The 10000-nt window shown below is 61.3% G+C and overlaps 1 pseudogene; it reads left to right on the top strand.

Annotated features, from left to right (window-relative positions):
* The window catches only part of LOC145813072 (uncharacterized), a 68662-nt pseudogene that overhangs the window by 4508 nt on the left and 54154 nt on the right, over window positions 1-10000 (top strand).

Genomic DNA, 10000 nt, shown 5'->3' with positions numbered 1-10000 from the left:
CTGGCCAAGGCCGGGGCATGCCATGCTGCTAGACAAGGCCGTGGCAAGGCATGCTGATGGCCAAGGCCGTGGCATGGCATGCCATGCTGCTGGACGAGGCCGTGGCAAGGCATGCTACTGGCCAAGGCGTTGGCATGGCATGCTGCTGCCCAAGGCTTGGGCTTGCCATGCTGCTGGCAAAGGCTTTGGCATGGCATATTGCAGGCCAAGGCCGTCGCATGGCATGGCATGGCATGCTGCTGGCCAAGGACTAGGCACGGCATGCTGCGGCTGGCCAAGGCCGTGGCATGGCGTGCTACTGGCCACGGCCGTGGCATGACATGTTAGCCAAGGTCGGGGCCAAGGCTTTGGCATGGCATGCTGCTGGCCAAGGCCATGGCATGGCATGCTTGCTGGCCAAGGCCGGACCATGGCATGCTTGCTGGCCAAGGCCGGAGCATGGCATGCTGCTGGCCAAGGCCGTGGCATGGCATGCTTGCTGGCCAAGGGCGGAGCATGGCATGCTTGCTGGCCAAGGCCGTGGCATGGCATGCTGCTGGCCAAGGCCGTGGCATGACATGCTTGCCAAGGCGGGGGCATGGCATGCTGCTGCCCAAGGCTTTGGCATGCCATGTCGCTAGCCAAGGCTGTGGCATGGCATGCTACTGGCCAAGGCCGTGGCATGACATGCTGGCCAAGGCCGGGGCATGGCACGCTGCTGGCCAAGGCCGTAGCATGGCACGCTGCTGGCCAAGGTCGTGGCATGACAAGCTTGCCAAGGCCAGGGCATGGCATGCTGCTGGCCAAGGCTTTGGCATGCCATGTTGCTGGCCAAGGCTGTGGCATGGCATGCTGCTGGCCAAAGCTGTGGCATGACATGCTGGCCAAGGCCGTGGCATGGCATGTTGCTGGCCAAGGCCATGGCATGACATGCTTGCCAAGGCCGGGGCATGGCATGCTGCTGGCCAAGGCTTTGGCATGCCATGTTGCTGGCCAAGGCTGTGGCATTGCATGCTGGCCTAGGCCGACATGCCACCGCCACCACTGCGGGCCGCCAATCGACACATCCCGTGCTTGGCTATGTAGTTTCGGTGCCACAAGCCAAACGATGGCATGTGCCAAGCGCCCGCCTAGGCATAGGCGTGGCCTGTGGCCTGGCCATGCTGGCCAGCCTTAAGGGTGGTGCCCTCCCCTTATAGTAGCTTGTTAAGCCCTTTTTCATCTGGTAGGAGGAAACATCACCTATTCTCCAGGAATCATAATGGGGTTTTTTTTAAAAGTAACGTTTTTTTGAAAGAATTTTCAACACAAAAGTTGAAGGAAATAATTAAAGACACCATATTTTATTTTAATTTATTTCAATTTTAATACTTAAAAAATAATAAAAATTACTAAAAATAGTCAAAAAATTCTAGAAAAATTCCAACAATTATAAGATGAGGCACTAGTAATTATAGTAATTTTTTTAATTATTTTTTTATTTTTTATTTATTTTATTATAATTTTTATGAGTAAATAAATAATTAAAAAACCCGACGAACGTGGAAAAACTCTTAGAGAAACCGAGCAAGCATCGGATAGCTCGAATGCGACTAACAAACGCAACAGGCAACTTCCGAGGGACATGCTTTTCGCAACAAGCTTCCGCTGGGAAAGCACTGGCAACTTGTTCGCAAGTCAAAGGCAACCAAATGGCTATTACCTGAGGGACATGCATTTCGCAGGGCAACTTGTACGTAAGTCAGAGCCAAACCAAATGGCAATTACCCAAGGGACAGGATTGCTTGCCAAGGGCGTGGCATGCGATGTTCTTGGCCAAGGCCATGCCACGCAACGCTGCGGGACAAGGCCATGGCAAGACATTCGGCTGGCCTTGGCCTTGGCATGGCATGCCGCTGGCTTTGGCTGGGCTGCCTTGGCCTTGGCATGGCGTGCTGCTGGCCTTGGCCATGGCATGGCATGTTGCTGGCTTTGGCTGGGCTGCCATGGCCTTGGCCTTGGCATGGCTTGTTGCTGGCCTTGGCCTTGGCATTGGCATGGCATGCTACTGGCTTTGGCTGGGCTGCCTTGGCCGTGGCATGGCCTGCTGCTTGCCCTAGACTTGGCATGGCATGCTGCTGGCATTGGCTGGGCTGCCTTGGCTGTGGCATGGCATGCTGCTGGCCTTGGCCTTGGCATGGCATGCTGTTGGCCATGGCCTTGGCATGGCATGCTGCTGGCCTTGGCTGGGCTGCCTTGGCCTTGGCATGGCATGCTGCTGGCCTTGGCCTTGGCATGGCATGCTGCTGGCTTTGGCTGGGCTGCCTTCACCATGGCATGGCATGCTGTTGGCCTTGGCCTTGTGTCACGGACCAAGAAATCCTAATGCTGCCCTCACCAGAAAGCGTTGGAAACCAAAGGAGATTGCTAGAACTCTCTAGAGAATGGCTAGAAGAAGGGAGGCTCTAATAGAAGAATCCAGAATTCTCTAGAGCAGTCAAGAGGATGGTGGAACTGGAAAGCCCTGGGAGGTGGTAGAGCATGCTGGAAGCTTCTGGAACTCCCTGGAGCATTTTAGAAACTTGTACATAGTTAGAGGCCCTTGTAGAACCTTCTAGACATGTACATACTAGAATAGTCCTAGAATACTCTAGCAAGGGGAAGTGTCTAGAACACTGTCCAACATAGTAGTTATAGAATAATCTTTGTAAGGATATATAAAGGGAAGGGCCTCATTTGCGCAAACCATCCAAGAGTTGTAATCTTTCTCTCAAGTGCAATACAAAGCTAACATTCTCCAAGTGTTCTCTCTAAGTCTCTCTTGTGCGTGCAATCTCCTAGCTCCCTTCCACTAAAGGCTTACTTAGGTGCAAGCAAGGCGTGCTATAAGCATCTAAGGCCGCACGGTTGGCTTGGAAAGACTGAGGGTTGGTTCAGCAAATCCAAGGCCGTGACACTTGGCATGGCATGCTGCTGGCTTTGGCGGGGCTGCCTTGGCCGTGGCATGGCATGCTGCTGGCCATGGCCTTGGCACGGCATGCTGCTGGCTTTGGCAGGGCTGCCTTGGCCGTGGCATCGCATTCTGCTGGCTTTGGCTGGGCTGCCTTGGCCTTGGCATGGCATGATGCTGGCCTTGGCCTTGGCATGGCAGGCTGCTGGCTTTGGCTGGGCTGCCTTGGCCATGGCATGCCATGCTGCTGGCCATGGCCATGGCATGGCACGCTGCTGGCTTTGACTGGGCTGCCTTCGCCGGGTATGGCATGCTGCTGGTCTTGGCCTTGGCATGGCATGCTGCTGGCTTTGGCTGGGCTGCCTTAGCCGTGGCATGGCATGCTGCTGGCCTTGGCCTTGGCATGGCATGCGGCTGGCTTTGGCTGGGCTGCCTTGGCCTTGGCATGCCATGCTGCTGGCCTTGGCCTGGGCAGGGCATGCTGCTGGCTTTGGATGGGCTGCCTTGGCCGTGGCATGGCATGCTGCTGGCCTTGGCCTTGGCATGGCATACTGCTGGCTTTGGCTGGGCTGCCTTGGCCAGGGCATGGCATGTTGCTGGCCTTGGCCTTGGCATGGCATGCTGCTGGCTTTGGATGGGCTGCCTTGGCCGTGGCATGGCAGGCTGCTGGCTTTGGCTGGGCTGCCTTGGCCTCGGCATTTCTTTGGCTGGGATGCCTTGGCCGTGGCATGGCATGCTGCTGGCCTTGGTCTTGGCATGGCACGCTGCTAGCCTTGGCAGGGCTCCCTTGGCCGTGGCATGCCATGCAGCTAGCCTTGGCCTTGGCCTTGGCATGGCATGCTGCTGGGTTTGGCTGGGCTACCTAGGCCGTGGCATGGCATGCTGCTGGCCTTGGCCTTGGCATGTCATGCTGCTGGCTTTGGCTGGGCTTCCTTGGCCGTGGCATGGCATGCTGCTGGCTTGGGCCTGGGCATGGCATGTTGCTGGCTTTGGCTGGGCTGCCTTGGCCGTGGCATGGCATGCTGCTGGCTTTGGCTGGGCTGCCTTGGCCGTGGCATGGCATGCTGCTGGGCTCGGCCTGGGCATGGCATGCTGCTGGCTTTGGCTGGGCTACCTTGGCCGGGGCATGGCATGCTGCTCGCCTTGGCCTTGTCATGGCATGCTGCTGGCTTTGGCTGGGCTGCCTTGGCAGGGCCATGGCATGCTGCTGGCCTTGGCCGTGGCATGGCATGCTGCTTGCCTTGGCCTGGGCATGGCATGCTGCTAGCTTTGGCTAGGCTGCCTTGGCCGTGGCATGGCATGCTGCTGGCCTTGGCCTTGGTAGGGCATGCTGCTGGCTTGGGCTGGGCTGCCTTGGCAGTGGCATGGCATGCTACTGGCCTTGGCCTTGGCATGGCATGCTGCTGGCTTTGGCTGGGCTGCCTTGGCAGGGGCATGGCATGCTGCTGGCCTTGGCCGTGGCATGGCATGCTGCTGGCCTTGGCCTGGGCATGGCATGCTGCTGGCTTTGGCTGGGCTACTTTGGCAAGGGCATGGCATGCTGCTAGCTTTGGCTGGGCTGCCTTGGTCATGGCATGGCATGCTGCTGGCCTTGGCCTTGGCATGGCATGGCATGCTGCTGGCTTGGACAGGGCTGCCTGGGCCTTGACATGCCATGCTATTGGCTTTGGCTGGGCTGCCTCCGCCTTGGCATGCCATGCTGCCGACCTTGGCCTTGGGGCTGGGCTACCTTGGCTGCGGTTCTTATCCCTAGACGTGCGTTGCGTGCGAAGGCGTGCAAAGGCGTGCGCGACCATGCGCGCAACACGCACACCGCGGTCAAAAGACCGCGCGCGCGGTATTCGCACAGGCCACTCTGCCCATGTCACGGGCATGCCAGGTCAGGTTGCCCAGGCCGGCTACATGCCAGGCCGCCCAGGCCGTGCGCATGCCATGCCGTGCTACCCACGCCGCGGGCATACCAGGCCGCCCACGCCGCGCGCATGCCGTGTGGCACTGCCCTGGCCGCGCGCATGCCAGGCCACCCACGCCGCGTGCATGCCAGGCCGCCCACGCCCTCGCGCATGCCATGCCATGCTGCCCTAGGCCGCGCCCAAGGCCGCAGTCCAGGCTGACCAAGGCCGCGCCCAGGCTGCCCAAGGCCGCGCCCGAGCCGCCCAAGGCCTCGCCCAGGCCGCCCAAGGCCGCGGTCCAGGCCACCTAAGGCTGCTCCCGAGCGGCCCAAGGTCGCGCCCAGGCCGCCCAAGGCCGCGCTCGAGCCGCCCAAGGCCGTGGTCGAGTCGCCCAAGGTCGCGGCTCAGGCCGCGGTCGAGCCGCGGTGCTTGCCACCCAAGGCCGCAGCCCAGGCCGCGCTCAACATGGGGCACACCTGCCACTGCCTTACCCTGGGCAAGGGAGGTGCCCCCCCTTATAGCAGCTTGTTAAGCCCTTTTCAATCTGACAGGAGGAAACATCAACCATGCTCGATGAGTCATAATGGGATTTTTTTTAAAAAGTAATGGTTTTTTGCAAAAACTTTCAACATGAAAGTTGTAGGAAATAATTTAATACACCATAAAAAAAATTAAAAAAAAAATATTTTGCCGCCGGAAATATTTTATTTTAATTTATTTCAATTTTAATACTTAAAAATTAATAAAAATTAATAAAAATGGTCAAAAAATTATGAAAAAATTCCAATAATTAAAGGATGAGACACTAGTAATTATAGAAATTATTAATTTTTTTTTCATTTATTTTATTTTATTTTGATTTTTTTTGCCAAAGAAGGGTTTTAAAAATTCGAAAAACTCAAGAAAAATTACAAAAAAATAGGGCATGACATTTAAAATTGATTGTAGTGCATTTTTAATTGTGTTGCATGGTTTGGGTAAGATTATAACAGAATCATGTTCAAAAAGAGCGATGAAGGCGGTGGCATGCCATGGCCTTGGCCTTGGCCTTTGCCCGCGGCCTTCGCCTTGGCCATGCCTTGCACAGCGACTTGGCCTTGGCCTTGGCATGGCATGCTCGCCGAGGCCGTGGCATGCCTTGCAGCTAGCCAAGGCCATGGCGTGCCATGCTCGCCCAGCCCGTGGCATGCCATGCCGCTGGCCAAGGCCTTGGCATGGCATGCTGGCCCATGGCATTGGCATGGCATGCCGGCCAGGGCATTCGTATGGCATGCTTGCTAAGGCCACGTCATGGCATGGCATGCTCGCGAAGGCCACGACAGCGCATGCTGCTGGCCAAGCCAGTGGCACCGGCGTGCTGCTGGCCAAGGCCTTGGCATGGCATGCCGGCCGGGGCATTGGAATGGCATGCTGGCCGAGGCCGAGGCATGGCATGCTGCAGGCCGAGGCCGTGGAAAAGCAAGCCGGCCTATGCCGTGGCATGGCATGCTCGCCCAGCTCGCGGCATGCCATGCTGCTGGCCAAGTCCTTGGCATGGCCTGCGTGGCAAAGGCCGTGGCACACTGGGCAACGCCTTGGGATGGCCTACTGGCCGAGGCCAGGGCAGGGCATGCCCGTCTCGTCCTGCTGGACAACGCTGTGGCGTGGCATGCTGGCCAAGGACATGCCAGGGCCAAGGCCGTGGCATGGCATGCCGGCCGTGGCTTGTAGGGCAACGTCGTGGCTCTGCATGCCAGCCTTCTTGGCATGCTGGGCATCGCCGCGGCAAGGCATGCTGGCCAACGCTGTGGCACGGCGTGCTACACAAGGCAGTGCCTTGGCATGGCACGCTGACCAAGACAGTGCCATGGCATGCAGGGAAACATCGTGGCAAGGCATGTGGGATGAGGCCGTGGCATGGCATGCTGGGCAATGCCGTGGTTTGCCATGCCGCCACGGTCGTGGCAAGCTGGGCAACGGACCGGCATGCCACGCTGGCCGTGGCAGTGACACGACATGCTGGCCAAGGCAGTGGCATGGCATGTTGGCCAAGGCTAAGGCATGGTACGCTAGGCAACGCTGTGGCATGGCACGCTGGCTGAGGCCGTGGCATGGCATGCTGGTCGAGGCCGTGGCATGGCACGCTGGCCGAGGCCCTGGCATGGCATGCGGGCCGAGGCTGTGGCATGGAATGTTCGGCAACGCCGTGGCAAGGCATGCGTGCCGAGGCCGTGGGATGGCATGCGGGCTGAGGCCGTGGCGTGGCATGCGGGCCGAGGCCGTGGCACGGCATGTTGGCCAAGGCTAAGGCATGGCACGCCGGGCAACGCGGTGGCACGGCATGCTGGGCAACGCGGTGGCAAGACATGCGGGCCAAGGCCGTGGCATGGCATGCTGGCTGAGGCTGTGGCATGGCATGTTGGGCAACGCCGTGGCAAGGCATGCGGGCCGAGGCCGTGGCATGGCATGCGGGCCGAGGCCGTGGCATGGCATGCGGGCCCAGGCCGTGTCATGTCATGCGGGACGAGGCCGTGGCATGGCATGTTGGGCAACGCCTTGGCAAGGCATGCGGGCCGAAGCCGTGGCATGTCATGCGGGCCGAGGCCGTTGCATGGCATGCGGGCCGAGGCCGTGGCTTGGCATTCTGGCCTTGGCATGCTGGGCAACGCTGTGGCATGGCATGCGGGTCGAGGTCGTGGCATGGCATCTTGGCCAAGGCTAAGGCATGGCACGCCGGGCAACGCGGTAGCATGGTATGCTGGGCAACGCCGTGGCAAGGCACGCTGGACGAGGCCGTGGCAAGGCATGCAGGTCGAGGCCGTGGCATGGCATTCCGGCCTTGGCATGCTGGCCAATGCTGTGGCATGGCATGAGGGACGAGGCCCTGGCATGGCATATTGGCCAAGGCTAAGGCATGGTACGCCGGGCAACGCGGTGGCATGGCATGCTGGGCAACGCGGTGGCAAGGCATGCGGGCCGAGGCCGTGGCATTGCCTGTTGGGCAACGCCGTGGCAAGGCATGCAGGCCGAGGCCGTGGCATGGCATTCGGGCCGAGGACGTGGCATGGCATGTTGGGCGATGCTGTGGCAAGGCATGTGGGCCGAGGCCGTGGCATGGCATGCGGGCCGAGGCCGTGGCATGGCATTCCGGCCTAGGCATGCTGGGTAACGCTGTCCATGGCATGCGGGCTGAGGCCGTGGCATGGCATGCTGGGCAACGCGGTGGCAAGGCATGCGGGCCGAGGCCGTGGCGTGTCATGTTGGGCAACGCGGTGGCAAGGCACGCGGGCCGAGGCCGTGGCATGGCATGTTGGGCAACGCCGTAGCATGGCATGCAGGCCGAGGCCGTGGCACGGCATTCCGGCCTTGGCATGCTGGGCAACGCTGTGGCATGGCATGCGGGCCGAGGCCGAGGCATGGCATGTTGGCCAAGGCTAAGGCATGGCACGCCGGGCAACGCGGTGGCATGGCATGCTGGGCAACGCGGTGGCAAGGCATGCGGGCGGAGGCCATGGCATGGCATGCTGGCTGAGGCCATGGCATGTCATGTTGGCAACGCCGTGGCAAGGCATGCGGGCCGAGGCCGTGGCATGGCATTCGGGCCGAGGCCGTGGCAAGGCATGCGGGCCGAGGCCGTGCCATGGCATGTTGGGCAACGCCGTGGCGTGTCTTGAGGGCCGAGGCCGTGGCATGTCATGCGAGCCGAGGCCGTGGCATGGCATGCGGGCCAAGGCCGTGGCATGGTATTCCGGTCCTGGCATGCTGGGCAACGCTGTGGCATGGCATGCGGGCCGCGGCCGGGGCATGGCATGTTTGCCAAGGCTAAGGCGTGGCACGCCGGGCAACGCGGTGACATGGCATGCTGGGCAACGCGGTGGCAAGGCATGCGGGCCGAGGCCGTGGCATGGCAAGCTGGCTGAGGCCGTGGCATGTCATGTTGGGCAACGCCGTGGCAAGGCATGCGGGCCGAGGCCGTGGCGTGGCATGCGGGCCGAGGCCGTGGCATGGCATGCGGGCGGAGGCCGTGGCATGGCATGCAGGGCAACGCGGTGGCATGGCATGCTGGGCAACGCGGTGGCAAGGCATGGGGGCCGAGGCCGTGGCATGGTATGCTGGCCGAGGCCGTGGCATGGCATGTTGGGCAATGCCGTGGCAAGGCATGTGGGCCGAGGCCGTGGCATGGCATTCGGGCCGAGGCCGTGGCATGGCATGTTGGGCAACGCCGTGACATGTCATGCGGGCCGAGGCCGTGGCATGTCGCGCGGGCCGAGGCCGTGGTATGGCATGCGGGCCAAGGCCGTGGCATGGCGTTCCGGCCTTGTCATGCTGGACAACGTTGTGGCATGGCATGCGGGCCGCTGCTGTGGCATGGCATGTTGGCCAAGGCTAAGGCATGGCACGCCGGGCAACGGGGTGGCATGGCATGCTGGGCAACGCAGTGGCAAGGCATGCCGGCCGAGGCTGTGGCATGGCATGTTGGGCAACGACGTGGCAAGTTATTCGGGCCGAGGCGGTGGCATGGCATGCGGGCCGAGGCCATGGCATGGCATGTTGGCAAAAGCTAAGGCGTGGCATGCAGGGCAACGCGGTGGCATGGCATGCTGGGCAATGCCGTGGCAAGGCATGCGGGCCAAGGGCGTGGCATGGCATGCGGGCCGAGGCCGTGGCATGGCATGCGGGCCGAGGCTGTGGCATGGCATGTTGGGCAACGCCGTGGCAAGACATGCGGGCCGAGTCCATGGCATGGCATGCGGGCCGAGGCCGTGGCATGGCATGTTGGGCAACGCCTTGGCAAGGCATGCGGGCCGAGGCCGGGGCATGGCACGCGGGCCGAGGCCGGGCATGGCACGCGGGCCGAGGCCGGGGCATGGCATTCCAGCCTTGGCATGCTGGGCCGAGGCCGTGGCATGGTATGCGGGCCGAGGCCGTGGCATGGTATGTGGGCAGAGGCCGTGGCATGGTATGCGGGCCGTGGCATGGCATGTTGGCCAACGCTTAGGCATGGCATGCCGGGCAACACGGTGGCGTGGCATGCTGGGCAATGCCGTGGCAAGGAATGCGGGCCGAGGCCGTGGCATGGCAAGTTGGGCCGAGGCCGTGGCAAGGCATACGGGCCGAGGCCGTGGCATGGCATGTTGGGCAATGCCGTGGCAAGACATGTGGGCCGAGGTTGTGGCATGGCGTGCGGGCCGAGGCCTTGGCATGGCATGTTGGGCAACAC

This window comes from Camellia sinensis, chromosome 15, assembly GCF_055761805.1.
Source record: "Camellia sinensis isolate YWXY chromosome 15, ASM5576180v1, whole genome shotgun sequence".
Taxonomy (NCBI): domain Eukaryota; kingdom Viridiplantae; phylum Streptophyta; class Magnoliopsida; order Ericales; family Theaceae; genus Camellia; species Camellia sinensis.
Note: the sequence above shows the minus strand (reverse complement) of the source record. Positions and strands in the feature narration are given on the sequence as shown.